A 6796-nucleotide genomic window follows, 5' to 3' on the forward strand; every position below is an offset into this window, starting at 1 on the left:
AAAAAAAAGTGGTAGAATGACTTATCAAAAAGCCGAGAAGTCATATATTTCTACTTTTTCAAAAAGCTATAAATTAACTTTTCGGGAAGTTAAAAGCTTTTTTTAAGATGATGCCAAATACACAAATTATGACTTTTCATAATCCAAAAGTCACAAAAAGTAGCTTCTGCTACTTCCCAAACGGACTCTAAGTAGGTTGTTAATTAACTTTTTTATTCTTAAAGTTATACAATTTAAACTTTTAATGTATTATATGCATTTAAATTTCATTATCACCTTTATTATAATCGATTTGCACATCAATGTAAATAATTATTTTTATTTTAGAAATTATCTAAAAATTGTTTTAAGGTTATTGATTAAGAAAGTTAAAATAAAAATTTTTATTACTTTTAATGTATTGAAAACTTTAAAAGTTTATGATTTTTATTCATAGTTTTTTATTTATGGTATGCTTAAAGAATGTTTTTAATACATTTTTTATCAAAAATTTCGATTTAATAGTTTTTTGTTTAAATTTTAACCTATTCAATACATTAAAAATATAATAAATTTATATTTTTTAATAACTTTAAAAAAATTTATAGTACTCTTAATTAGCATCTATAGAATACATATTAGTAAAATCTAATTATTTTAAACTAAACTATATTTAAAATCTAGGTTGATAGAGTAAAATAATTAGATTTTACTAACTCAGAATTAAGATAAACTCCTTTTTATTTTTCGTGGACTTAATTTGAAAAGTGCGAGAATGAAAAATAAGTTGAGGACAATAAATTAACGGTGAAAACTCAGGTGTAGTCAACTTTACATAAAATTAATAGTTAAAAATTATTAAATAATTTAATTAATTTGACTAAATTTTTTTAACAACTCTCAATTATCAATTTCACGTGAAGTTGATTCCACTTTAATTTCCACCTAAATTAATACTATATTCAAAGAAGTTAATGCTATCCACCGAAACAAGCAAGAAAGACATTTCAAGAGAAAAACAGAGAAGTAAGCAAGGTAGAAGATTGACCAATAAAAAAAAGGAAGTAAGATTCATGATTGAAGTAGTAGAAAGTTATTGGAGCCACTATATAGTCTTGTCTTGTGATTGATGGAATTTTTGTTTTCATCATAAGCTATTCGGAATTTTTTTTTTGGGTGAATGATAAGGTACTATCACCATTAGCTAGATTATTCACTAAAGTTATTTAAGAACAATTGTATTTAGTTAGAATTCAATTACTATTCTGTGCTTATATATATACTATCAGCTAGAGTTTGAATCAATACAACTAATTTATTTTTTTCCCAATTCTTTGTTCTCTCTCATTTTTTAACATGATATCAGAAGATATTTCTTTTTATAACATTCTTTCGCAAACTTCATTCTCTTCTGAAATATTTCTCTTCTCATAAACTCACGCAACAGAATTTGATGAGAGTTTGATTACTTCACCAATTTGCGATTATTTACAGTGAAAGCAAGAAGCTCCGATCAACGAGTTTAGAAAAGACATTTTGAATCTTATTACCCCAAGATTCATTGATCCTAAAATGGCGGATCCATTTGCACTCTCCATGGCAGATCAACCGGATTTGATCCTCGTCACTCAGTAACTCACTGAGAAAAACTACCACTTTTTGAGTCGCGCTATGAAGAAAGCCCTAAACGCCAAGAGAAAGCTTGGATTTATCAGCGGCACAATTTCAAGTTTAGATCCAACTGCAAATCTTTATCAATTTGAAAATTGGCAATGTGTCAATGATGTAGTGAACACTTGGATCATCAATTCAGTTTCAAAGAAAATTGCAACCTTACTCGTTTATGCAGATTCGACTGAGGAACTTTAGCATGTTCTCAAAGAAAGGTTCGAGCATGGCAATAGACCTAGAATTTTTGAGATAAAGAGAGAACTCATGAACCTAAAGTAAGATGCTATGACTGTGTCTCAGTACATTACCAGGATCAAAATGTTGTTAGAAGAGCTCAGTTCCTATCGTTCAGTGCCGTGTAACTGCGATGATGCCCGCTCAATGCAAGACTTTCTTCAATCTGAATATGTACACTGTTTTTTCATGGGTCTTGATGAATTTTTTGCACAAATTTGTGCTCAAATTCTACTTATAAAACTCCTACCAGCCATCAACAAAGCTCTCTCATAGTTCAAGAAAAGAGGCACAGGTCAATTGGCACTAGCTCCTCCTCAAATCAGGTAGCATTCTCGGCAAGGAATAATCAACCTCAACAACAATTCCATGGATGAGGCAAGGGGCAACAGAAGAAGGACAGGCCTATGTGCTCCCACTGTGGATTGCTTGGCCACACAGTGAAAAAATGCTACAAGATCCATGGCTTTCTTCCTGGTTATGGCAGAGGACGTAGAACCAAACCATCAGTTCATCATGTTGCAGCCTCAAAGGCAAAGTTCACACTAAGCTTAGACCAGAACCAGATACAACAACTGATTGCGTTACTCAATAATCAGCAGATTTTAGATTTGCCAGCAGCTAATTCTGCTGAAGTGGCTACACCTACAGGTATAGTCCTCAACTCATCACTTTCAAGAAATCAAATACCTCAAAATTGTTGGATCCTTGACAGTGGAGCGAAAATTCACATAGCATGTGACTTGAACCTCTTTTCCAATTTTCATACCTCTTAAAATTTTTCAATAATCTTCCCAAATAATTTTGTTTTCACAGCAAATTATGTAGGTACCATGATTATTAGTCCTGAAATCACATTGAACAATGTTTTATATGTACTTGAATTTTCTATTAATCTACTATCAATTTCTTCTTTTCTAAAAAACACACAAATCACAATCACATTTGGCCACAACTTCTTTGACATCCAGGACCCCAGTTTATTGAGAAAGATTGGGAAGGATGACTTAAGCAATGGAATTTACATCCTAAAACCTGAGCCACCTTCCAAGATCACTACACCAATTTCGGTTCCAATTACTGACATTGTTAAAGTCAATTTCTGTCAATTTGACCTTCGGTATTTTAGATTAGGCCATGCATCCAATAAGATCTTACAAAGTTTATCCCTGTTCAATAAACCTTCTTCCAATTATGTTTGTTCAATTTGTCCCTTGGCAAAATTCAAAAAGCTTCCTTTGAAGTCACATAACATGTATCCGAATGCATTTGATTTAGTTCATTGTGATGTTTGGAGACCTTACCATGTGCCAACATATATTGGTTACAAATATTTTCTGAGTATTGTTGATGACTAGACCAGATTTTGCTGGATTTATTTTTTGCATAACAAAAGTGAAGCTGCAGGTTACCTTATATAGTTTTATACATTAATTGAAACTCAATTTAATACCAAGACCAAGTGCATCAGATCGGACAATGCAAAAGAGTTGGCTATTACTGATTTCTTGCATGAAAAAGGGAGTCCTTCACTAGTTCTCCTGCTCATACAGGCCTCAGCAGAATGCAGTGATTGAAAGAAAGCACCAGCACATCCTCAATGTAGCCAGATCACTCTATTTTCAATCCAAAGTCCCTATTTGGTTGTGGGGAGAGTGTGTCAACACGGCATTGTTTTTGATAGGACACCATCAAAATTGCTCAAGTTCAAGTCACCATTTGAGATCTTGTTCAACAAACAACCAGCATATGAGAGGTTAAGAGTCTTTGGTTGCCTGGCATATGCAGCTACTAATTCTAATAGAAGACCAAAATTTAATGCTCGAGCTGACCCATTAGTGTTCATTGGCTACCCAATAGGTTATAAGGAATACAAACTGTACAATTTAAAATCAAAACAATTTTTCGTATCTAGAGATGTTGTTTTCCATAAATCCAGTCTTCCATTCACCAACAAACCAAACCCTAACCTTGATTCTAATCTATTCAATGACACAGTGCTACCAATACTTGCTTCGGAAACCACCCCTAATATCCAACCACTTCCAGAAAATATAGCTACCCAAACATTACCACCTCCGTGCCAAAAATAATGCCATACCTGGTCCTGAACCCCACCAACCTCTTAGAAGATCTACCAAACCCCATCAAACACCTCACTATCTTCGAGACTATGTCCATCACACCAATATTTCATATCCAATTTTAAACTACTTTAGACACCACAGACTTAACCAGGCTTATCAGGCCACCATTGCCAATGTGACCAAAATACCTGAACCACAATTCTATCGTCAGGCCGTGAGACATGAGCAATGGTGACATGCTATGACTAAAGAACTCACAACTTTAGAGATGAACAACACTTGGCAACTAGTTTCTCTACCATCCAACAAACACACTATCGACTGCAAATGGGTATAAAAGGCAAAATTGAAGGCTGATGGAACTCTTGATAGGTACATGGCCCGTTTGGTTGCAAAAGGCTACACACAACAGGCAGGGATCGATTTCAAAGAAACCTTCAATCCCGTGGCAAAGATCACCACAGTTAGGATTCTCTTGAGCATAGTAGTTGCCAAGAATTGGAATTTTCTGCAACTGGACATAAACAACGCTTTTCTAAATGGGAAATTATTTGAAGAAGTTTACATGGTAGTCCCGCTTGGACATCCACAGAGAAATCAGGATTTGGTGTGAAAATTAACCAAATCACTCTATGGTTTGAGGCAAGCCTCACGTCAATGGTTCAATAAATTCTGTACAACAGTAACCTATCATGGATTCACACAATGTAAAAGTGATTACTCTCTGTTTTTGTTTGGTAACGGTCCATCAACCATTTTTGTATTGGTCTATGTTGATGACATCATCATAGCTGGACCTGACAATGACAGCATCAAAAGAGTTGAAGCAAAACTGAAGGTAGTCTTCAAGCTCAAGGTGCTTGGTGACTTGAAGTTCTTCCTTGGTTTGGAGTTGGCAAAATCCAGCAAGAAAATTTTTTTGTCCCAATGTAAATACACCCTTTCACTACTAGAGGACACTGATTTCTTGGGTTGTAAGCCTGCTTCTCTCCCATAGATGCAAATTTAAAGCTTCGCACAGGTGAAGGGGAGACTTTGGCAGACCCATCTGCCTATCGTAGACTCATTGGCAGATTGATGTACCTAACAATCTCCTGACCGGATGTAGATTTTGTTGTCACCAAACTAGCATAGTTCATGTTTGATCCTCGTGTCCCCTATCTTAATGCAGTTCACCAAATCCTCATGTCCCCCATCCTCGTATCGCGTTTGGATTGGCATGCATACATGTGACTGCGGTCTCTTTCAGTCATTGCATTACCCATGTCGACACGCCCTGACGGCATGTGCAGCTGCGAGCATCAAGTGGGGGCATTTCGTCAATCCCTTGTGCAAGATGGCATATGTTTTCAACGTATATGAGATGGAGTTTCCGCCGATAAGATGTGGCCTCCATGGTACGGTGCACGCCTGAAGCCCAACCCGGCCATGCGATGGAAGGCAACGGGAAGGCCAATATCTACTCAGCTACGGAATGAGATGGATGCTGTTGAGTCGGCAGAGAAGAGATGTGGACTATGTCGAGGGGAGGAACACACGAAACGAGGGTGTCCCAACGCACAGCAGTCAGATTAATGACAACCGACAGCTTAGGATTTAGGGCTTTGCATTGCAAGGTTGTAAATTCTATGTATAATGAAACAATCTGTGTTTTTACTTATTATGTCTGTCTCTTATGTGTAATGAAACAATCAGTCATTTTATTTAGTGTATCCGTTATTCTTTAGTCTTGTTCTTTTAACATCTACTTAAAGCATTAACACTAGGCATGACTGATGAATAATCAACTTAAAACATTAACGTAAAAAGCATACATGATGTATCAACTGGCTAAGCATAACTGATGATCATAACATCTAGAGTCATACATGAATAATCAACTAAAAAGCATAACTGATGATCATAATATCTAGAGTCATACACGAATAATCAACTAAAAAAGCATAACTGATGATCGTAATACATAATCATAATGTACAATACATAAAAAAAGCTAATCCATACTAAACACTAATGCCGTCCACCTGCTGGATCCAAATGGTGTCCAGTCCCATATCCACAAGGACTAGAAACCCTCAGAGGACGGGCTGGACGAGGACAAAAACTTGGGTGGCTCGCAGTGGGGGGGGGTGTCTGCTGTGGTGGTGGTGGTGGAGGAACTGGTCCATGCACAGGTGAAGGTGGAGGATGTGGTCCATGCACGGGTGGCGGCGGAGGAGGTGGTAGCTAGACTGATCTCGACAAAGGTGGCTGTGGTGGTGGAGGTGGAGTCTGGTAATACGATGATGGCGCATATCCATACTGGTGGTGGCTTGGCGGTGGAGTATGATAATATGATGATGGTGCTGACCCATATTGAACGGATACACTGCTCGATGACCCTGGTATGTCAATATGGTCTCTCTGCTGTCGATAATGACCTGCAAACTCATCCATCGCATCCCCAGTCACACCGAAAATTTGGAACATGTCATCGATGTTTATCTTAACATCTGAGCCAATGTCGAACTGGGCATGGTCCCAGGAGGTGTCATCAGCCAGGTGGTGACTGGGGATGGAGGTACCCAGGATAAGAGTCCTGACCATGTCGGCCTCATGCTCAACACAGAATGCGTCGGATGGACTCTGACGAGATCGTATCCCGCTGGACTAAAACACAGGAACCTATAGTAGATCCACGAGACAAGAAGTGGCATACAGCCTGCAATGTCAATCACATCACGCCTTGCCGCGGTGCACAATGAGTGATATGTATGACAGAGCAGTGCAGACCCCATGACAACTAGTTGCAACGGTCAAAATCCTCTAACAGTGGCAACCATCTC

The sequence above is a fragment of the Arachis hypogaea genome, chromosome 3 (genome assembly GCF_003086295.3).
Source record: "Arachis hypogaea cultivar Tifrunner chromosome 3, arahy.Tifrunner.gnm2.J5K5, whole genome shotgun sequence".
NCBI lineage: Eukaryota > Viridiplantae > Streptophyta > Magnoliopsida > Fabales > Fabaceae > Arachis > Arachis hypogaea.